This window comes from Anoplophora glabripennis, unplaced genomic scaffold, assembly GCF_000390285.2.
Source record: "Anoplophora glabripennis isolate ALB-LARVAE unplaced genomic scaffold, Agla_2.0 scaffold39, whole genome shotgun sequence".
Taxonomy (NCBI): Eukaryota; Metazoa; Arthropoda; class Insecta; order Coleoptera; family Cerambycidae; genus Anoplophora; species Anoplophora glabripennis.
This window is the reverse complement of record NW_019416254.1, coordinates 1,739,681-1,765,367: the sequence shown is the minus strand read 5'-3', so window position 1 is coordinate 1,765,367 and position 25,687 is coordinate 1,739,681.

Below are 25,687 nucleotides of genomic sequence, written 5' to 3'. Positions count from 1 at the left end.
TCTTTGAGTCAATTTTCGCTAAAATTGATGGTTTTCCCTGCAAAGTGAAAAAACTGTTTTCCTCACTTATTTGTTTAAATATAAATGTTAGCTAATAAATGTTTTTGACTCACGAGATGAGAGATGTCTTGTATTATGTTCGTTTAGACAATTTTACAATAATCTCGGGAATAGGACTTTTTTCGAGTAAAAATCTTATTTGCTTGGCCTAATACTAACAAAGCAAGTTAAATAAAAGCTTGTAAAAATGTATGATACCCAATGTTTCAAATAATATTTTGTTTGTAAACAGCAGAATATTGTGGTCATGTGACTGTTTGGTTAGTTTCTCTTAAAATAAATAAATAGGATATATACATAGTCTAGTCAATATTACCCTTCCTTTTTTTATTATTAGCATCGTCATTTTTCACATTTTTCATATAATAAAATTATAATTTTGAAAAGAGCATCTTAAAGGAAGCATCAGTACAATTTGGATTAAAACCTGTATTCGGGAAAATTGTCCGTCAGTCATTTATTTTTGTTATTTTTTTTGTAAAACTGACAATGTTTTGGCTACACAATTTACAGGTGACCACGTCAACAGCTTAAACATTTTCAAGTTTTGAGAGATATATCACTGTTTTCTTTAAAAGGAACTGTAGGGATTTCTTTGTATTTCGAGAGGCGCAAATATTTAAATATTTTAATAAGAAACAAATAATATATCTACTAAAAAAGGTGTTCTATAATAACTTCAATAACAAAGGAAATATTTTTAAATAAATTTTCTTCTGAAAGTATAATTTTATGATAAAGGTCCAATTTGACCCCTATTTTGACAAAGAATGTAATAATAATGATGTAAGGGAGATAAAATCGAAATCGGTACTATCGAAGAGGTGAGTAACAGGGCATTAAAAAAACTAACTTGGAATATATTTTCTTTGTCTAGAGCAGGATGAAAGTATTATGAAATTTTTGTTTGGTAAGTTTAACAACAAAAAATATATGAATGAACTATATATATGGCGTGTATATATGTTTACAATCAGAAAAAAGATATAAAAAATAATAAATATATAGGGTGTTCTATTTAAAAAACCGAAAGATTAGTTTATAACTTCGAAGTCAATTGTTTTCTCATATATATTTTTCAAATCGTAAATTATCCTGTACTAGAAGTACAGTATTACAGTTTATTTAGCCGAAACTAGTTGGAAATAAATAAAGATTTATATTTTATTTAAAAGAACTCTAATTTAGTCAATATTCAAGGATATAATGGATTTTCGTATATAAGGATAGGAAAATTTAGCATTTCTGTTAAAGTTATACAATAATGATTCCTTTTGCTATTATCAAGGAATACCTAAATCTTCATTAAGTATTGTTATTTTTTTTTAATTTTCTTTGATTATTAAAGCAAATTTTTTTAAATTACTTTAATTTAATCGCTACCTTTTACGTTATCTGATATATGACCTACTAAGCGCAATGAAATCTATATATTATTCAACCTCTGGTCTCGAAATCCTAAACGGAGTGTAGATATCGGAAATAAGAAGTAAATTGGTGTGACAGCCCTAGACAGGTCGAAGGTTAATAGGGATGGGTCAGTGCCGGTCAGCAAGGGACAAATAGGATTGCTGACATCTCATACTACCATCGTAGTTCCAAGATACGTTCATTTAAGGGAGTAAAGCCTTCTCGCTTTGCCGAATCTTGTTACATACCATTTGATGCACTTGTATCGATGTCTTCTACAAGATTTCGGTCTTAATTTTCATTAGTAATAAGTTCTAAATCAGAAAGTTGTGCAAAAATTATTTTATCTTTCCTAACATGGACCGACGAAAAAACTAGACAGAGGTCAAGCAGCAGTCATTTTTGTTAGTATTGATTTACTTTTTTCTTAATTACACACCCTCCTCTCATTTCCTTTCCACAGAAACTATTTTTCAGTTCAGGAATTTCCATTTTTAGTATTTTGTATTTTATATTTTTTAATTAGAAGATTTAGCTGTGTTTTACGTAATTGAGATCACAGCTGATTTCAATTTTTCCGAATGCTGATTTGGTATATCTAATGGTACTAACGGAGATCATCGGTAAAGAATAGCAAAGTTGCACAAATCCTGTTTATTGAGTTAAAAATCCAATAATCACTGGATATACTAATAATAAACACTACTCTGTATTCGTATTCGCAAGTCTCTTATTTTAATAGCTGAATTATTAAATATAAATAATTTAAAATATTTTAGTAATTGGCTTAATGAGGTTTTCAAAACATTGCATTTAATATTTACCAATTTGAGGTCATTGTATCAATAATAGAGGAGCAACCAAGCAAAAGGCAATAAATCCAAAATATGTGGTTTTGAGTAAATGAAGAAAAACTAATAAAACGAGATACAGTAAAACCTAATGTTTTTATCTGTTGCAGAATTATTTAAATAATGTTATTTATACGGAATACTAATAATTTTAATTTAAATGTATGATATTTCCAACAATATTTTTTTTTCTATTCTTTTTGCTCAACCAAAATGTGGATTTATTTCATTTTGCTCAATCAGCACCAAATCTTACGACGAACTAAATTCAACTAAGTAGTGGGATTGATACTGGGCTACATTAGGCGATAAACCAATTCGAATTCCTATCTTCACGTGCCAAAATATAAAATATATAACGCCATCTATTTGCAAAAGACCAGTCTAATACAATATAAATGAAATAAGTTTTGGGCCATTAAACAGAAATCTTTCCAAGGGATGTATTGCGCTTTGATCAACACGATTTAATTTGTGCCAGTTTGCTCAGTAGTTAAGTTAAGTAATCTTAATACAGATATTTCTATTGGATTTAAAGCGTTTTTATCGAAATGGATGTTCCAAATCATAGAATGACGTAAATGCAGTAACTAACTGTAACTGTGTAACTTTATCTCAAAAATCATAAAAAGTGGATTTATTGCCTTTTGCTTGGTTGCTCCTCAATTGTAAATGTTGATAAAAAAATGTTATGCTGTTTTAACTGAAATTAAGAAGAAACATTTCGGAAACAATTTTATTATTTTAGAAAGAAAATATAATTTTAAACAAGTTAACTTATCACTATCCTACAAAGTACTTAAAAATTGTAACTAAGACAAGGTGAAGATAAATAAATAATAAGATTTTATGTAAACTATGTATATCTCTCGGTAAATCTTCATTTAACGTCGCTAAAGATTATGAGAAACATCAATAATAACCTTATTGAACTTTGCCTAACTTTTACACCCAGGCACGAGGTACCCAATTTACTTACTATACATAGTTTAGTAGTACTATATATAGTTTAATGTTCTCAAAACACCATACTCTTCAAATGGTCTCAAAATACACTTGAAAATGATAAAATATCTACTTATTTTTCTAAGCAGAAACATGTAATTAGATTGCTTGTATATGTTTCTTTATTGACCAAGATAAAATAAAATATGTATTTGTAACTGTTACCACAGACAATATAACTTATCGCCACAGACTGCGTGTTAAATGATGGAAATTGGCAGCCTAAAATGGATGCAGGATCTCCCTAGCCGGCTTCCAGCTATAAAATTTAGCGTGGTAACTCTTCTACTTCGTAATAGGCGGCAGTTCTAGCGGTGGCTTTGTTGCCAAATGATAACTGCCAAATAAATTCGATGCATTCAATTATGTAATTAAAGAGATATGGAACTTATCTTTTGTTTGGAAATCACATTTGTAATAAATACTAAATAAAATAAATAAAATTAGAATTAAAACTATGAATTTACCTAATTAACTAATTATTTATTTTATATCACCTTGGAATGGGAGAATTCAAAAACTTGGAATTAATGTTTTTAGATTTGTGCGTCGATTTCCAGTTTGGTACGATAAAAACACCTATGTCTAAAAAAATAGCATTATACAGGTTGTTTATCTTCAGATATGTACTGCTCTCTTATTGTTGATTTCTTTAGTTAGGTAAAATAATTATTGACACAAGTGTTGCATATCATGGATGCCATTGGTAGTGTTCATATTTGTGACACAAGATATTCAAAAAAATTAACACAATGTAAAATGGCTGGAACCTTAAGGAGTAGTTGAATACGAAATTTATTTAAAAAAAAAAACAACAAATCATCAATCAGTGATCCCTTACAGAGATAAGATAATGCGTTCGCTACTGCTGTTGCAATTTTTGACTAACTTTTTTGTTTTTCGACATACGGACTTCGGACCTTTTCCATTCAACGCAGAACGGACAATGAGAATCGGGGCGTCGGGGAGATTTTTTTAATTATTTTTTCGATTCAATGCATCGTTTCCGAGTTATACGGCCTTTTTGCTATATGACGTCGCATACTTCTTGTTTCCAAAATTTATGTTCGAAATAGGGACTTCGGATCTTTTGCATTCAACGCAGAATGGACAATCAGATCGGGGGTGTGGGGGAGATTTTTTTAATTATTTTTTCGATTCAACGCATCGTTTCCGAATTATAAGACATTTTTTACTGTATCACCTCACCACACCTCTTGTTTCCGAAATTTATTTTCCACATAAGGACTTCGGACATTTTGCATTCAACACGGAAGGACAATCAGGACCAGGAGGATCGGGAGATTTTTGAAATTATTTTTTCGATTCAATGCACCGTTTCCGAGTTATAAACACTTTTTTATTCTATGATGTCACACACCGTTGGTCCCGATTTTTTTTTTAGACATACGGACTTCGGACCGTTTTTCACTCGATCATCAATCAGAACTATGGAAGATTTTTTGATATTTCGAGTATTTCCGAGGTACAAGCAAATACTGTTTTTTTTTCTTTCATGTATTGTGACGCCCCACTTTGCCTCACCCCGAGTACTCTACTCAGAACCAAGGGGAGATTTGTTTATATTTCCAGCCATTTCCGAGTTACGAGCAAAAACCGGTTTTTTTTTCGAATGCATTGTGACGTCATGGCTCGATAATAAAGGCTAAAAAAGCTCCTTCCCTAGGTATCCCGAGGAAGCTGGGGAAGCCCTAGAAACTCCAGCAGAGAAAGAGACAGATAGAGAGAGAACACAATCAAAAACGACAAAAACGGACCTTCCGTTAAAAATACATTGGATTTATCCATTATTAGAATAATCCATTTTAATTTAAAAAATTAAAAAAAATTAAAATGTGTTATTCTGATGATGAAAAATAAAACATAATTAAACAGTATTATTCAAATAACATTAATGTGCAAAAGTTCTTCAGGAATATCGGCAAATTTATTTTGGAGGACGATCCTTTCAGCGAACACTATAATAAATATTATCAGAAACCTTAGGTGCCCAGAAAACAGCCCCGACCTCAGTCCTTTAGACATATTTTTGTGGGGACACTTCAACAAAATGTATTATTAAAGTCCTCAAAATTTACAAGTATTGAAAGAAAAATACAGAATGAAATGTTTGATAATTCTGAATTTATTTTTAAAGCAATTAATAGTAAATTAAAGCATATTTTCAACTGTATCATCACAATTACTTGCATGTTGAAAATTTGTAAAAATTGTAGGTATTTTAATGTTATTTCGTTTTTAGATATTCTCCTAGGATATATGTTGTTGTAAGGTTAGTTATAAAAATCGTTGTTTGTTATTTCAATAAGGATGAATTTTAATTTTTTACTTTAAACGTATATTTTATGCCAGCAAATTTTGATGTCAAAAGAAATAAAGGAAAAGTCGTACATTTGTATTTAGTTTTTTTTTATCTTTAATAAACCTAAAAATACAAACAAAAATCCTTTACCTACATTCCGCGACGTACTAATAATCCACCTTGTATATTAAATAAATTTCTCATCAAATATTAAAAAAATGTATGTGTAATGTATAAGCTGTTTAAAATATTATTACGAATTTTGTTTATTTAGAAATATATTTTGTGCATTATTTCAGTACCAAAAAATTAAAATAGTAGCTAATTAACCAAATTATGATTAAATAACCGCTGCAGAATATCCGATCGTCTATGTTGACTACATATTCGTTCATTCTTTAAAATATTTTTATCAATATCTACATTCAAGTAAATACAGTAACGCAAAAAACAGGCATTGATAAAAATGTGTACAAAATAAATCCGAAAGTACACGTGACAACATTGCCAATCCGTTGTTTATATGTTGCTGAGATTTTGTCTGTGCTGTTACTATGTGAATCTTAATAATGTGGAATTTATTAACTTTTCAAATATTTTCTAATTGGGTAATGGATCTGTTTTTTGTGCAACATGTATTAACATTTTAAAAATAGTACAATACAAAACAAAGATATTTTAGGTTTAGACTTCTTGATGTTTAGAAATACACGTCGTTCATTTCTTCAGAAAAAAATCTGAAAACAATTTCTTCTTACAGTTCTTATTATAGTTGTGGAGTTGATGAGGTGAACTTAATACTGTTCGATTTAAATTTCTATTTTTCCTACATACTTAGTTCTTATTCTAATGCATGTACTTATTTTTTATATTAACTTTTGGCAGTTTTAAATATGTGCATATACCTGGGTGCACTTGACATGTAATTCACTGAAATTTTAGAGAAAGTAATATATTCCGGTAATTACGGCAATTTCGAGCAAAGTATGAGTGCCATGCTATTGTTATTTCGCTGATAACTGAAATTTAGCGGATGCATTTTTCACTCCATCCGATAGCGTAAATTACCATTGAGCAAAATCGTTAATAAATTAGTAAGCGACATGATAACGAATTGAGGCAACAATTTAAAAGTCTCGTTGCATACGCGAATGCATAGGTCCCAAATTTAAGGTCTGCATTTGAAAAAGTGTCCAGTCGGTAATGGTAGTTCAGTCGTCATTTTCAAACAAATTTAAAAATTGTGATTATTACGTAAACTACAACCAGACACACTGAGAAAATTATTATTAAATATCAAACTAACCCTTAAGTTCAAGTATGTTTTGTTTAAATTTAAATTACATAACTGTTTATTATTTATGTAGAAATATACTGCTATAAATGCACTGAAATAAATGAAAACATATTTATTAAATTATAATTTTCCTTCATTATACAGGGTGATTCACAACTCAATTGTAGTATAACAACCCCAGGTTCGATCGAAAAAAAATATATAAACGTAGTTGTGGCCAGAAATATGTGATCGTCATAAGGAATACCTACGTTGTATACATCTATTTTTTTTATTATTGACCGGAAGGCGCTTGCTACTAACTTTAAATAGGGGAAGTATGGTTTAATTTTATAAAACAAAAGTAGAGTAAATACACCTAACTTTATTATTTACGTACAACAGTCTTCAAATTAAACATGTGACAAATAATATAAAGAAGAACAAAAACATTAACAACCGTTTAACATAAAATGAGAGTGTCAGGCTCACCTAGAGCTCCTGTGGGGAAAGAGCATGGCAGAGAAACCCACGATCGTTGCTCTAACTACCCAAACATAAATACAAAACAACCGCTAACAAAAGGCATACATTAGGATCTTTTGCTAATTATAATTAACGCCCGACTCATTTAATTTCTCACTAAATGTCACCTCACTCGAATTTGACATACACATTTCCAAGTAAAACTGAAGAGGTTTGGTGTTAGTTAGCCGGCAGGGCCGGAAGGCACTGGAGTCCGATACGGGAGGCAATCCAACTATGAGTTGAGATTTCGGAAGATCTGTTTTAGCAATTCTTTTTTTTTTGTATTTAATTATTCATTTTTTTCAAATTCGTTCCTCAAGGGTGAAAATGTTAGTAAATTCAACAAGGCTCTTATATGCGTATGACATAAAGTGAGCACAAGAAATGCTTTATTATTTGTTTTTCGAACAATGTAATTATGATAAAACAAGTTAAATGTGAAACAAAGGAGTTGTTATTGCAATATCCGGGCAGTCACGACAATATATACATATTTTAACATGTAATAAATAACGAGCAATCTTTAATAACAATTGTAACAATTTTACGTTAGAAAAATATATGCCCTTGAGCATAAAGCAATGGCGGCAAAACATACAAAGAATTATTATCATTAAACATCTATAACCATCACAATCATGAGATTACATAGAACAATTAACAACAAAGTACTTAAAGAATAATTACCTGCTAATTAATACCGGTTAAACACTTTTAATTTTTCACTATATTGCCACACTGCCCGCCGATCGTCTTACTCCCATCTCCACACTGTTCTCACTTCAACTATCTAGGCTTCCTTCCAGAATTCGCCACCTATAAGCGCTTGTTTTTGCGTTTCCTTCTACCAACTGTCAATATTACGTTTACATTATTGTATAACACCCATGTAACAGGTGACGTCGAAGTTGATACGATAAGTATGGTTTTGCACACAATGGACATAGAACAGGTGAGTGTAGAGGACACCAAAATAAGTTGATTTTTCTTATGAATTTTTTTTGCAGAGATATTGGCCTCAGAAAATGTCCTAAGAAAATCGAAAAAACTCGGTATTTCAGCAATGCCTTAAGACAGAACTACCATATTTTGTAAATATATTTATTTTATTGACCTCTTTAGCTGGTAGAAACTTGAAGTGACCGACAGCTCAACAAGGGATGGCTTAGGGGTGGGACATACTTAAAATTTTATAAATTTTTTCAACCCTGACTTAATTTACAATTAAAGTCCACCAGTTTAATAGCAAATTTAATTTTCCACTTTTTTTATTCTTGTAAATTTTTCGAGAAACCGTCCGTTTTTGAGAAAATTGCGATTTTGTGATAGGGATCAAAACTGATTAAATCGAACAAACATTATGTGGTTTTAATTGCTGGTAGGCTATGCTACTGCTGGTCTAAATATGTATTTCTCCGTTTAACGAATTAATTTTAACAATTCCTCGTTCTCTTGTTCATATGAGTTTGACGACATATTTATTGGTAAAAATGGCAGGAAAATTTTCATTTAATGAGCAAGTTGATATGATGTTAGTATTGGGGTTTTGCGAAGGTAATTGCCGCAGAAGTGTAGAGGAATACCGAAGAAGATTTCCTAATCGTATTATTCCAAATCGTCAAACATTTGCCAATGTTGAACGAGGAGCTCTGGAAACTCGTTCTCTTTGCGCCGAAGAAATGTTGGAGGTTGCGAATACGCAGTGAATGCACGAAATAAGGAGCACGTTTTAGGCAGTATTGAAAATGATCCGAAATCAGTACCAGAAGAATATCCCGTCAATACCACAGTCCACGGTCCAGCGAATTATACGACGTAATCTGCTGCATCCATATCATTTTCAAACAGTTCAAGAACTATTACCGCGAGAACTCGAGCCGAGGATGAATTTTTGTAATTGCATCCTAGATCAGAACAATGGATTTCACAGGATCATTCTTTTTACAATTACACCGTGAAATGTGGTTTATGCACGATGGTGCGCCTCCGTACTTCAGTATGGATGTTCAGAAATTTTTAAACCAACAGTTTCCAAATCGATGGATAGGTCGTGGAAATAACTGCCCTCAACACTGGCCACCGAGATCACCTGATTTAAATAAATGTGACTTTTTTCTTTAGGGGTCTTTAAAAGAATTTGTATATTCGACTCTTGTTGAAACTGAGGAAGATTTACGGAACCACATCAATAAATGCACCATTACAAAATATGCCATTCAATTATTGAATAGAATATACTTTAACTTTCGGCGAAGGGTTCATTTATGTGTAAGAGAAAATCGAAGCCGTTTTGAACAGCATCTTTAGTGTTAATTTCTTACTATTACTTGATTAGTTTCATAGAAATAGTATTGTTGGTAAATTTTGCGTTGAACAAAATGAATAAATAATTTAATAAAGCAACAACGTTTTATTTCTTGTTTGCAAAAAATCATGCAAATCTGAATACAGACAGATTTAATCACGGCCTACTATAAAAAGTTGTTCCAGTTGTTCCAAAAAATCCTTCTCTAGAGTTCCTTGTCACCAATATTATTTACTGCATGCAGTTAAGTGCTGGATGCTAAGGCCCACTTTTGTAACCTAGGTTTAAACTCGAACTGAAGTTTAACTTACAGATTTGACATTGTTTATCTGTCATCAGTAGCATAGCCTACCCGCAATTATAAAACCACATATGTTTATTCGATTTAATCGGTTTTGACCCCTATCACAAAATCGCAATTTTCTTAAAAACGGACGGTTTCTCGAATAATTTACAAGAATAAAAAAAGTGTAAAATTGAATTTGTTATTAAACTGGTAGACTTTAATAGTAAATTAAGTCAGGATTGAAAAAAAATCATAAAATATTAAGGGTGACCCACCCCTAAACTACCCCTTCTTGAGTTGCCGGTCAGTTCAAGTTTCTACCAACTAAAGACGTCAATGAAATAAATATATTTACTAAATTTGGTTGTTCTGTATCACGGCATTGCTGAAATACCAAGTTTCTTCAATTTTTTAAGACATTTTCTGAGGCCAATATCTCCGCAACCGTAGGTATAAAAAAAAATAATTCATATGACAAATCAACTTGTTTTGGTGTCCTCTACAGGCACCTGTTCTATGTCCATTGAGTTATGAATCACCCTGTATATTAGCAAAGTTATTAAATTTGTGAAAAGCAAACAAATCTATTTAACATTAATAACTAGTTGGTTTGATTTTCATGCTTGTTTTTCAAAAACTCTTAATGTTTCAATTTACAAATTTCCAACGCAAGTTTAACTTTGAACCCGTTTTCTTATAAAACGGTTGTTTTCATCGAACTAATGTAAGATATCTTTTGAATTGAATGGAGAATAGGTATGTTTGTCAAAAATAATGTACAATACGACACAAAAAAACAAAAAGACTAAGTAAATATTTGAATTTCTCATCATGGTTTTACCTGTAAGAAATTATTGTTTCGTAGTATTTAAAATACGTATTTAAATGTATCACGTTTACATAAAAGCTGAGCTTTTCAAGATTTTTATCGTGTTATAAGTTATCATTAAAACTACACTAGACTATATTCAAACCTAGGATTAATTTAGGACAAACGGAAATGATTTAATGCAAAGTAATGTTTCTCTCAGTAACAATTTATGGAAACTAGAAATTTTCGCATTTCATTATGTACCTAGGGTAAATGGGAGAATATCCACCACTTAAACACCATAAGAAGTTATAAATATACGTAGTTGAGAATTTATAAGAGCATGTCAATACATCATTATTAGCGCTCCGCACAAACCAAAAATTCTAACCGATTAAAAATATTAATTAAATATTTACTAAAATGTGTTCACTAGTTAAGTTAAACTTTAAACATTTAGAATAATATACGCTGCCCTTTCAAATAGTTATTTACACCATAAAGGCGGTAAGTATTATTTAACAGTCGAGGATGATTTTGCGCCCGAGCGGAGCGAAGGCTGGCAATAGAGTCCGAGACTTGTAAGTTATACTTAACTGCTGTATGGTGTATAACATTTTATCTATTATTATGGTTCATGAAATAAAGATTAGGTTTTGTTTTTTGACATTTCTTAATCAATTCACTTTGACATTATTCGAAATCTTGCAAAGACGCCTTGGTTGTTTGAAATTTGTCGTTTCTAAAGTGTTTATAAACAAAACTACTAAAGTTGCAATTTTGCTGATTTTAAATTATTATTTTTAAATGAGTGATTTTTAAATAGAAATTGCAGCAAATGCTGCCTGCAAATTTGTATTGCTCGAGAAGTCGAAAGTACACTACCGATGAGCATATAGAAAATACAAAGAATGGTGCCAGACAAAAATATTGGTGTAATCTAAAATGTCACTGTTGGCATATTTCATGGAGAAGTCGAGAACTTTAAAGTCACCAGCGAATTTGTGGAGTGAATACTCAATGATTAAGTCCACACTGTAAGAAATGCGTTTTATTCTTTATTAGAATTCTATAAACCATTATAAGACCATTGTATACTATATGTGACAGTTAAACAGGTGAATATTGGATATAAAACGCGTATTGCTAGCACAGTTGTATAGTGACTATAAACCTTATTCTTTATTAAATTATTGTATAACTAGTATACAACGTTTTTTATACCCTTTACGAAATAATAGCAATAACTGTTATTAAAGTGTTCCATATCGTTATTAGAACATCTAGTACTGGTTATAAGTTTTATAATAATAAATGTATTAAACTGTTGTATACTCTGTATGAGTTAAAAACATATGTCATTAAGTTTTCAGAAATTTTATTGGATAACTGTAATTACAAGCTAAGGTTCTAATGTAAACATACATAAAACATACTTTTAAGCATTAAAAATGATGACAAATCGCTCCCAAAACTGTCCAGTTTATTTTCTTAGCAACGATGCACCCGTATTTTCTTGTATTACATGAGAATTTGCACTATAACTCTTCCACCTTAAGAATGAAGCATCCCCAGAAAGGTTGAGCTTCTTTCCATATAATTTTATTTCCTCTGGTTGATTGACTTTATACCCATGCTCTTCTTTGTCACCGTTAACCTTCTGTTCCTCCATCTTATGTAAAACTTAACATCAGCGATTTCTAATAGGACCTACAAAATAATAATTTTTAAGATTTAGACAAGATTTACATTTGAAAAAACAAAACAATTACAAGCCATAAAACAGTTAGATACTTACATAATAATTTTCCATTTCACACAACGCGATATGATCATGTATCCCACAAAACATGTGCATATACTGTCCATTTTCATCAAACTAGACGTGTGTAAGTCGATGCACAGCGGACTGTCGGAAATTTTACGATTGTTGTATTTTCTCTTCTTGAGTAAAGATAATAAAGACGTTGTGGTTTTGTGTGTTTATTTTGACAATGATTGAACATGTATGGACAATAAAAGTGGACTGTATAAGATAGTTGAGTACCGTTCTGCTTCATGCATAGCATGCTACTGAAATCATAGAAGGGATGAGCTCGTGCGGCGAACCCTAAATCAGCGGCTGGAATAGCCAGGTTTCTTATTGAGTCGGCGCACTTCGCTCTCGGGTCTGACATATGATTATTATTACAAGACTATGAATATAACTTAACAACGATCATAACCGATTATGCACCGAGAGGTGACGATCACTTAACCATTATAAGATGCGTTTTACACGTTAAAAACGGAAACATATTCAGTATAAGAACGAATAATTCTGTTAATACAATTGTTATATACAAATTCGGATACTGGTCTTTATACAACAAATCTTCCCTACTATACAACTGGAATATAAAGTCTATAACACCTAATAATGTATAAGTAATTCATTATAACCTTTATTTCATAGATGCATAAGGTGTATTAAGCACCTTCCAGTTAAACTGATTGAATAATGAGTATGGAGATGATTGCTTTTTTTTAATAAAAGTTGTATATTGGTTATAAAAGTTTTAATATGCGGTATACACATTATTCTAGATAAACAGTTTAATAAGCCCATTTCTTTCAGTGCACTATTTTCTTAGAGGAGAACGTGAATACATCAGAATACCCTAAGCTGAGAGCATTTTTTGAAACGTAAGAATGATGGCTATACTTCTAAAAAGTCAAACGTTTTTACTAGAGAACAAGTCAACAATTTTCTCGTTTAGGCACCCGATACCACATATTTGCTAATGAAGGTAGTGACGGTCTTAAGTATTGCAGGAGTATGCCGTTCTGATCAGTTATGCACACTTACTTTGGACAACGTCAATTTCAAAAATTTCGATATTATTGTATTTACAATTCCAGATTCTAAAAATGGTATGTCATGTACGTTTACAATTACTTGTCGTCTGGATTCTGTTTCTCACCTAGAAGTTCTCAAGAAATATATCAAGATTAGATTAGAAATTAAAACTGAAATTTCACGCTTTTTTATGCGCTACCAAATAGGTAGATGTTATAATCAACAAGTCGGCAAGAATATCCTTTCTATGATTCCTAAGATTGCACAGTTTTTGAAACTAGAACATCCTGAAACATATACAGGCCATTCATTTCGAAGAACATCGCCAACGTTACTAGCTAATACAGGAGTTGATGTATTAGCAATCAAGATACATGATGAGTGGAAATCAGCCACAATTGCAATATGTTATGTTGCTGACAAAAGTGAAATAGCTAACATGATTCTTTACAATGACACTTCAACTCCAGGTTCTAGTAGTACGTCGCATTATGATGTTTTAATGGATCAGTCAGATAATATTGAGCCTCCGGTGACTGAAATGGAGCGGTTAAATCATTTTGAGAAAAATGTGACAATTAATAAACGCTAGGGGAGTAATTATCCAGATTTTATAAATGTTACTAAATGTAATAACTGTACAATTACTATAAATATTCATTCATAATAATAAAATGTAATGTTCATCAAATATTTCTATTTATAACTCGAAATCGCTTTTTTCCCTATTGAGGTAAGTTACATTAGTTATACCTCCCGTTGTCCATAGCAACTTCCACTTCTATGCTAAAATCCACTTACCTCCTTAAAAACAATGTATTAATAGTCTATTTACTAAATTTTCTTATGTGAGTACACAGAATTCGTCAAATATAAAAAAAATAACTGTCTGTAGTGTTTAAGGAACATTCTAAACTACTAACGATCTAAAATTGACCTTCTATTATATGTTATTCTTGGAACTAACAGTGGCATGGTGATACATTCTTATTTTTCTCTTGAAAACAGAGTTCTTTTTAAAAAATTTTCAGTTACGCTTTCATGCTACAACGTCAGAACTTATATTTTCCAGGAGACTACATGAAAAAGTTTGTTCTAGGAAATATATTTCATTCTGTAACCAAAAACATGTACCAAATTGGATATTGATACTTTTGATCGGAAGACTTTAAAAAATGCAATTATCAGTACTTGAATGAAGTCCCTTAACCAAGACTATGAATGATATGGACATTACCCCGTAAGCCTCCTCACCCCTTCACATTTTTTAAATATCTTCTATACAACAGAGACTTTTTTGTGTATACATACATACCTCGTTTAAAATTGTTTCTGAGAAGCTATAGTCATTCTCATATAAAATTAATGAAGTTAAGAGAAGATCCGGACAAATAACATGTATAAGCACAAGTCTTGTATACCATCTACACGTACAAGTTTTACCAACGTAAACTGAATTGGAACAAACTTTATGAGAGGGCGAAGTTGCGATTTCTGCGTTTTGCCATCCACAAACCGGTTTGTGCATGTAAGCTTGCGGTGAAGCGTGAATGTACAGCTGAGCCATAAATGGTATTCATCGTTTAAAGCAGTGATGATTTAAAAAACTTTTCACATAACAAAACATTTCTGTGGTAAAAAGTCACAAGATTGTCTTTGTAAACACAATAAATAATAAATAAATAAATAAATAATAAATAAATAATTTATTTTCCACTGAGACAATATTACATTGTATGGGAATAGTCACAAAGAGTTGGAAGTAAAAATACACTCCAAAAAACACCAACAAAGTACAAAAATTAATATATACAATACAAAACTAGTTTACAGAATTATAATATTCAGTTAAAGAATAGAAAACATTTTCAATCAGGTAACCTCTCAACATCTGTTTGAATTCAGTTTGACTACGACAAGACTTTATACAATGAGGTAGTTTATTAAATATCTTTAATCCAATGCAATTAGGTGAATTCTTAGTCATATTTAATTTTGCAAACGGTAAATAGAAATGATGTCTTTGTCGCGTATCATGAGCATGAACATTCTCATTCAAATTAAAAGAACTTGATTTACTGAAAACATAATTACATATTTCAAAAATGTATAAACAGGTCAACGTTAATATACCGTACTTTTTGAAAAAAGGTCTACATGTCTCATTTAGATTTATATTAGCAATACATCGAATAATACGTTTTTGTGCAATAAAAACTTTTTGACTGTTTGTAGAAATGGCCCAAAAATATATTCCGTATCTCAATACCGACTCAACCTTTGCATAATAAACATTCAATAATTGTTTTATTTCAAAGACACATCGTAAGTTAATAAAAACATATCTTAATTTGTTCAAAGTAGCTATGATTTTTTCACAGTGTGAATTCCAATTTAAGTTTTTATCTAAATATAGACCTAAGAAACGTATAGAATCACATGAATTAGTCAATACAGTGTCATAAATATTTAGAGATATATCTTCAACTTTTCTCTGGTAAGTATGAATACGCAACAATTCAGTTTTTTCTGAATTAAAAAATAAATCGTGACGATTGAAAAAATTTACGACATCATTTAATATATTATTGCATTTTTCTGTTAAAAGGTTATCATTTTTATCTGATATAATTATTGATATATCGTCAGCGTAAGCAGTAAAATAACAATTAGACAAGACTGAAGTAATTTGGTTAATATACAGTATAAATAATATAGGTCCCAGTATGGAGCCTTGAGGTACACCCCGTATAACATTTATTGGATTGGATCGAAAATTTATCAAATTATTCCGCGTATCTTGAAAACAAACGAACTGTTTGCGGTTACTCAAAAATGAAGTTAGCCAGTCCAAAGGGACACCTCTGATACCATACATATTAAGAATCTCCAACAATTTTTCATGATTAACACAATCAAAAGCCATACTTAAATCACAGAATACTGCGACTGGGCTTTCTCCTGCGTCCATACATTCCATAATCTTATTATAAAAAGAAAACATGGCGGTAGTAGTAGATCTATGTGGACGAAAACCATGTTGATGATTTGTAATTATATTACTTCTGTCTAAAAAATTCTGTAGCCGATCTAAAAAAGCATATTCAAAAAATTTAGAGAAACTGTCAGGAATAGATACAGGTCTATAGTTTTTTATTAAAGATACATCATTCTTCTTATGCAAAGGCACAATCTTATTGTTCTTAAACTGTTGCGGAAATTTGCCCGACCCAAATGATAAATTTATTAGGTAAGTAACGGGATACAATATTGATCTTAATATTTTTTTCAATAGGAACAAAGGGATTTCATCCTCTCCGAACGATACCTTATTTTTTAATTTATTATTAAGTAAACAAAATAATTCTTCTTCCGAAAATGGATATAAATACATAGAATTGTTATTGTAGTAATTTTCATCGAGAAATAAATAGTCATCGGCAACAGGCGGTATCTTTTTTACAAGTTCAGCAGGCGTTTGCACAAAAAAGTTATTAAATTCATTTGCTATAACATGAGGATCTATTAGTATCTGATCATCTTTTTTGATTTCTACATTAAGTTTATGTTTTTGACTTTTTCCAGTTAAATCTGAAACCACATTCCACAAAGTCTTAGTATTATTGTTGCTACTAGCAACTTTATTTTGATAATATTTTTTCTTCTTAAAAGATAATAAATTTAAATGCTTTCTTTTTGCATTTTTATACAGAGTAACTAGATCTGGATTTTTCATTTTCAGTCCATACAAATCCCTCAAATTTTGACTTGATAATATTACTTCTCTGTCAATCCAATTTTTTTTATTAGCTCTTGGATAAATCATACGACTAGGAAAATGTACATTAAAAAAATATAAAAAGGAGTCATAGAAATATGCAAAGGCATCATCAAAATTATTTAAATTGTAAAGATGTGACCAATCCACATCACTCAACATCTGTTCAAAACCTGCGATATTACAATCGGTATAAAGTCTTTTAAAACTCTTACAGATTTGAGATATATTACCTGTATCGTTAATTTCTAAAAAAACAGATCTATGATCTGAAATGACGTTATCAAACACACAGCATAATCCATCGTTATAAAAATTTATAAAAATTTGGTCAATTATAGTACACGAGGTACAAGTAACACGTGTTGGCCAATTTACCACATGTCTTAAATTAAAACAAGTAAACAAATTACACAATTTTCCAAAATATTTACTTCTATACAAATCAAAATTAAAATCACCACACACAATTAAATTAGTGTTACGTCTATAAATATGGTCTAAAACATTCAACATTATTTTTAAAAATAATTCCTCATTACCTTTTGGAGATCTATAACAATTAACAACAGTGTACGAGTTATTCGACCATTTAAGAGAGACTGCACATACTTCAAAATCTGTTTCAACACAGAAATTGTCTAAATCGATTTTACTGGCCTCAACCCCTTGTCGAATCCATAAACCGAGCCCGCCACATCTTTTTGTCGGTCGACAATAATTACTTATCATTGTAAAACCTTCAATGACAAAAGAGTTCAACGAAGCCAGAGAAACACCTATTTCCGTTAAACATATGACCTTTATATTTTTATATGCACATAGTTCTACCTGCAACATGTTTATTTTGTCACAACTTAAAGTAGCAACATTTAACAAGTAAACATTTGGATTAAACATCATTTTGCTTCCCTCTGTAGTTTGCGCCTCACAAAAAACCGACTAATACTTGCGCCCTCTGGCCATACATCCGGTGACATCGCTTTGGCAAAATGTTGTTCCAAAATGGACACCTTAAAGGAACTATATATATCAGGAAATTTTGAATTCATCTTTTCGCATTTCACCTCCGGAAAACGACGAACAAGAATTTTACACAGATCTTCTTCCGAAGTTTGTGGATCTAGTCTACATACATGTAACATAACATTTTTTGGTACCGTTTTTATGGTACATGTCTCCTTATTAGAACCAATAATAACTCTGCGTTGGGTTGATTTCTTTCTGACTACTTCAGACCACACTTCATTTCTGGATTGAGAAGTAGACGGCACATCAGGATTCAGAGAGATATATTTATTTAATATTACATTAGTTTCAGCTTCCTCAATAGCAGTAGACACATCCTTCTGTGTAATTGGTGCAATATGAGACTTTTTATTTATATTTACATTTTTATTTACTCGATGTGGTTTTTGCAATTTATCTTCGTTTTCTTTGCCAGGGTTGTTTTTGTCTGAACAATTTGTTTTTTCCCTTTTTTGCTCTTTGTTTTTACTGGCCGCTGAATTATCAATAATACAATTAAACTGGGTTAGAATATCTATTTGATTATTTAAGATTCTGATTTTATCTTTAAGCTCGTCTATAATGATGTCCTTTTGCTGCACTATGTACTGCATTACACTAGCGTCTACTTTACCACAAGAGTCCACCATATTTTTAATAGATTCCGAGAATGTACTGTCATTTACACATTCCTCCAAATGTTTCACTTCACAGCAGATCACAGAAGACTTGTCAATTATTTTTACACCTTTTAACTTTGCACAACTAGGATGAAATGTACTGTCACATTTTATACATTTCAATCCAGTATTCACTTTAGTTTTGCACTTATTACAGACAGAGTTAACTGTCGGCGTACTGCTCGTGGTAGCCATATCTAAATATGTTTTGACAAGTTACTAAAAGAAGTTAAAATTCCATAATAGTGTATAATAATATTCAAAGCGTTTCTATAAAATACATGTTCATGATCTCTGTACACTTTACGTAAAAACGTTAATAGTATTTTGGTTAAAAAATAGGTATGAAAAAGTCTAATATACAATAAATTAACCTAATTTTTTAATAGCTTTAGAATGAAATATCTTCATGAAGGTATTTAAGTTCTCCGATTTATTCCTATTTTTTGTCAATCAACTATTTCTGTATAAATACTGATCTTTTACTGATAGATGGACATCTTAGAAAATGTGTATACTAAAACCAAATTTGTATAACTTTTCTTTAAAGTATCTTACGTTTATATGTCTGATTAACCAAGTTCTTTTGATATTTGTAACAAATATATATCAAATATCTTGATGGTCTTGGGTTTTAACATAATTATCAATTTACTTATTTGGAATATTTCTTGCACATGAAAAACATTTTTAATTAGTCTACCATTTCATTATTCATATTTAGTAGTAGAATACAGAATAGTCACTAGTCATCTTAAGTGATGACTTTAATTTCAAGGGGTGATTCCTTGTCATATTTTAAGCAAAAAAGTGCATATGAACATCGGTCCGCAAGTGCTTCGTTACCGAGATACAGGGTGTCAAAGTTGGGAAAATAAATCGCATTTTCTTAAATATCTTTCGACTGATTCGAAATAATTTAATGAAATTTCATACACGGGGGTTTTTTGGAATGACAAATTCAAAGCTGTGGTCAATTTAGGTGTATTTTTTTGAGGGCGCCAATAATGAAGTAGCTAGGAGCAACCGTTTCCATGAAAAACGCATTTAAACTTACTTGAGCTGGAAATATCATAAAAATTGAATTAAATCAAATGCTCAAAATGAGAACCGCCACTGTCAATACAAGCATGTAATCTTCTGCTCATCGACTGTCGCACACGTTCCAAAATTCCTGGAGTGTTGCGTATGACATTACAAGAATTTACAATTCTGTTTCTTAAATCATTTTCATCTACAACTGGCGTTGCATAAACAAGCGACTTCAGATGTCCCCAAAAGAAATAGTCCAGAGGATTTAGGTCTGGAGATCGTGCTGGCCACGGCTGAGGTCCTCCCCGACCTATCCATCGCTGAGCAAAAGTGTCATTAAGATGTTGGCGAGCAGCAAGACTGAAATGAGCAGGTGCCCCGTCGTGCATAAACCACATGTCATTTCTGGTTGCTAGTAGTACATCTTCTAACAGACCAGGCAATGTTTCAGCTAGAAACTGTCTGTAAGTCTCACCATTCAGTCGAGGAGGAAGAAAATGCGGTCCGATGACATGATCACCAATAACTCCGGCCCACACATTCACCGAAAACTGCTGCTGAAATCCACGTTCTCCAATAACATGGGGATTTTCATAGTTCCAAAAATGATTATTGTGGAAGTTTATGATGGCATCCCGTGAAAAAGTTGCCTCATCTGTGAACAGAATTTTAGACGTAAAGTTGGGATTCTGCGCAGTTTTTTGGAGAAATCATCGACAATAATCTAACCGTACAGGAAAATCTCTTGGCAACAGTGGTTGCACTCGTTGAATGTGGTACGGATAAAGTAAATTTGTGTGTAAAACCCTCCAAACACTTTGATGACTTATGTTAAACTGTTCAGATAATCTTCGCATACTACTTGACGGATTAGCTTCCAGTTCTTGTAGGATTGCTTCTTCTAGTTGTGGTGTCGTTATTGTTCTCGGTCTACCAATACGTTCAGCGTGAGCATTTAAAGATCCAGTTTCGCACAGTCTAGCATGGAGCCTTATGAAAGTTCTTTCTGATGGAAGTGGTCTATTGGGAAATCGTTCCTGGTAAATTTGACGGGCTTGTGCAGCATTTCCATCTGCTAGCCCATAAATGAAATGTATTTGAGCTTGTTCAACGTTATTCATAGTTAACTGCACACTAAAAGATAGTCAACTGACAGTATCTTGTCACTTTTAATGCCAAATATCATCGGAATTTTGTTATCACAGGAATTTTTGTATTCAACAAAAAAACATTTCTTTAAAATCTTTTTTAAGCAGATAAGGTAGGAGAATCGATTATTCTAGTCCAAAATGGCATACAGGGTAGCAGAAAAAAGTTACGATGGACTAAAGAGGCCGAAATCGTTGCCGGTGGCGCCCTCAAAAAAATACACCTAAATTGACCACAGCTTTGAATTTGTCATTCCAAAAAACCTCCCAACTTTGACACCCTGTATCTCGGTAACGAAGCACTTGCGGACCGATATTCATATACACTTTTTTGCTTAAAATATGACAAGGAATCGCCCCTTGAAATTAAAATCATCACTTAAGATACACCCTGTATAAAACATAAAAAAGAACGTTGAAACATATCCTCACAAAACAAAGTTCTCAGAAACATGAGTAAATAGACCTTGTATACTTTTCCATGCTTATCCGAGTCCGCAGCCGAAAAACCGAACTACCAGGGCATTTTTTTGTAAAACGCTAAAATATTCCCTAAAATACTCATTTTGGGTGTCTTATATTTCCCTGCTGGGATTGGTAAGAGTATTTGAAAGAGACAGCACACTGCAAATCTAATTTATATTCTTCGTTTCTCATTTTTAGATAGTTAGTTGCCTATTTTTACTCAAATAACTCAATGTTTTAAAAATTTATAATGCATTTTTTCCGGTAGTAAATATCAAGGTACCCAGTACTTTTCAATCCGCCGTAATGGGTTCGCCATTTTGGATTTAAAAATTTCCGAATTAAAACCTTATATTCGTGACTTTGAAAACTACTTTGTTGTTATTATTTATGTAAATCTTGTTAATGTTTTTTTTAATATTTAGTCTGTGACTTCTTAATAATAAAAGTTTATAACACGTCGCGCTCTTGCACTCTGAGCTTTCGATCGAGCGCGCGTACATCGCTCTCGACGTACATAGTTCACGAGTTTTGATAAAGAAAAACTTTATAACTATAATATAAGGCATGAAATAATTGTTAGGATGTGAGGAACAATATCCGGAAACTTTTTTAGCTTTTCATCGAAGTTGAATAATAAAAAAGCCTTATAAACAAATAACCAGCATTTTCGTTGAAATTTCACAATTTTCTAAGCTGCCATTAATTGTTAAGTAAATTAAATGATTAATGGAACTTACCTATCCTTTAAAATAAAGTTCAAGCTTTAAAAAGATATGTCGTGCGTTTCAATTCGTCCAATAGAACCAGAGGTATGGTAAAATTGATGCGCGCGGAGACGGAAAATGTAAGATATTTGCACTAAATTTGCAATAACTTTGGTTAAAATTAATCTTTTTTAATTTTCAAAAAAGTATATATTTGTTATGAGAAAACGTAACTATTAACGCATAAAAAGTTATACTAGCTATAAAAATAAATTTTATAAAGACATTTAAACATTTAATGTGTTAATAACAATTAAACTGACCACTTTCAGGCTTTGCAACGAAGTTTTTTGGATTCAGTAGGTCAAAATACTTAAGAATAAGATATTTGCAGCTTTGGCACTCTGATTGGCCACGGAACCCTATCTGGTTCCTAGACTAATAGTGTATAGGGTTATGCATTGATAGCATTAGTCCAAACGGTAGAGCAGTAAAAGTAGACTTTGGCGTTTATATTTGAAGTAATCTATTTTGTTATACAGAAAAATGCCAAATATTATGTAGACTAAGAATCCGGGTTTGCCTATTCCAAAAAACCATTGCTAAATTCAGGCGAACAACAAACATACAAAAAGAACGAAAAATTACCGTTTTTCGGCATATTTTCCCCTGTAACATTGAAAGTAAGCCCTAAATAAAAAAAATAATTCTTTATTTTTTGTTTATTTGGCGATATTCTATAAAGTTTCAACAATTGCGAATAAAAAAAGTTGAATTTTACAAATAGTAAAACATATGTCAATTCTACCCTAACAATTTTGCAACGATCGATTGCGTAGTTTTCGATTGACAGGATTGTTAATTAAGAAAATTTCAAAAAGTTTATCGGGTACCGTGGGTTTCAATTAAGGTTTAGAAAGGGCACACAATTTTTTAGATACTTGCTGTCATAATAAACAATGATCAGTACTAAAAATACCTATATTTACATTTTTATAACCATTTAGAATTTTTTTAACATTTTACTCTATATTTAAACAATTTATTGCCCAGGGAATTAATTTTCTATGCAACCGACAAAATCTTGCACAAATGAAAACTACATCGTAACCCCTTGCTTTTTAGCCAAATACGACACCATTCTACTGTGTAGATTCTGAGATATAGAAACGTAAAGTTAATAATAATTTATAGCGGTACATTTTTCGTTATTTTTGTATGTTTGTTGTTCGCCTTAAATTAGCAATGGTTTTTTGGAATACGCAAATTCGGATTCTTTTTCGACATAATATTTGGAATTTTTCTGTACAACAAAATAGGTGACTTCAAATACAAACGCCTCGAATGCTGGGCCTCTATGGCTTTGCTGGCATAGACGCACTATTTTGTCGAAATTTTCCATGATCGTTTTGCATAAATGCGGCTGAATTTCGTTGAGACAGCGCTCAACTTCCTCCTTCAGGACGTGGTTGGTTGTGGGCTTGTTGGCATAAACCTTAGATTCCGAAAAAACCCCGTTGGACTTTTTTCTTTAGGGTTTGACGTTTTTGGACTCTCAGCAACACTCTCACGAACTGCTTCGACGTTTTGTGTTGAATTACTGTCGGACTGTTTAAGATCCAGTTTCCCTGAATTTTTTAACTAATCTCTTCACAGTTGATGAAATTAAATCGCTATTACGATCATATTTTGTACGAAAATTGAGAAATTTAGCTGTCAAACCTTCATTATTTTTAAAATTTGGCTCAACAATGAAAACGCATTGTTCTTTTTCCGTTTTTAATAACCCTGAACTATCAGCTGTTACTCTGTCTTTTTTTCATTGGCAACACTTTATCGCACAAATGGCGCAAAATTTAAATTCTGCGCGAATTTTAGGAGAACCAGTAGGTATGTATTATGTGTTGTGTTATAGATATCTATACTTTATTGGTATTGAGGTTTAAAATTTCGATGGTTACGGCTTACGATAAACAAAAAAGTGGCCGCTGGAGTTACAGCTTTGAAATTAATTATTATGTACTACTTCTGTAGTTAAGTATGTACCTATATTTATACAAAATCAGAACATGAATTTGTCAATTTATCAAATGTTTTTATATCAATATTTTATATTATGTTTAAGTATGAAAACCAGTGATTTTCAACTAGTTCAACAATTTTGGTTTGACAGGTTTGTTGACCAAATGTATTTTATAGTAACTAACTGTTTAAGATCATTAGTTTTCAGTAATTTGCCAAGCATTTGTTCGTTATAGTATTTCATTTGACGAAGTTAAATTTTTAATCTTTTAAGTAATAATTCTGGATTTTCTCTTATCTAAATGTGAAAATAGAAGAGGAATAAATAACAAATGTCATAATTTCATCAGTTCTCCCATTTTTTCAGGTACAAATTCGTGTTCTCTATATTCTCTATACCCATTTCATAATTCTGTAGTGATTTGATTTTCTCAGACCATCAACTCTCGTTATTTTCTTCCTTTTTATTTCGTTTCCATATCATTTCACTCGGATTCGAAGTCACAAGTCTTACTTTACGTATATTTCTCATACAAATTTGGCAGTCGTTTGGCTTTCTACAAATTTCAGTTTTATTTGCTTCGTAAAATACGAATAATTTAGATACTGAAGTTTTCATGCAAAACAACATCCGAGTGCACCATTTTAAACTTCGCATTTTCATCGTCCGTAAAATGCACCTCAATTGGTAAGCAAATAAATGTATGAAGCATTTATCACCTCACTACCACAGTTGGCAATACGATTTCTGAAACGCTGGTAAATTCAATAAACGAATTCGAGTCTTTTAATTCCAATACTGATTTTGTAAATTATTAATTTGAACGATTTACTGATAGAAACATCTTATTTTTATTGGTTCTGTTCCTTATAAAGATAAACTATTATTTGTAAGCTTTTACGATCATCACCATTTATTAGTAAATAATAAAATCCGATATTGGGGAAGAGTCCATATTTAGGATATTGTCTGTATTATAGACACTATCCCAAATATGGATACATTTCTATAAACATATACGAACTAGACCAGTGCGTTTTCGTAAAATTGTTTAAACAATATTCTTTTACGTGCTTATGAATGCATCCGATTATTGGCAACTGTTTTTTAACAGAATGGGACAAGAAGTCAAGCATTAAATATATTATATAA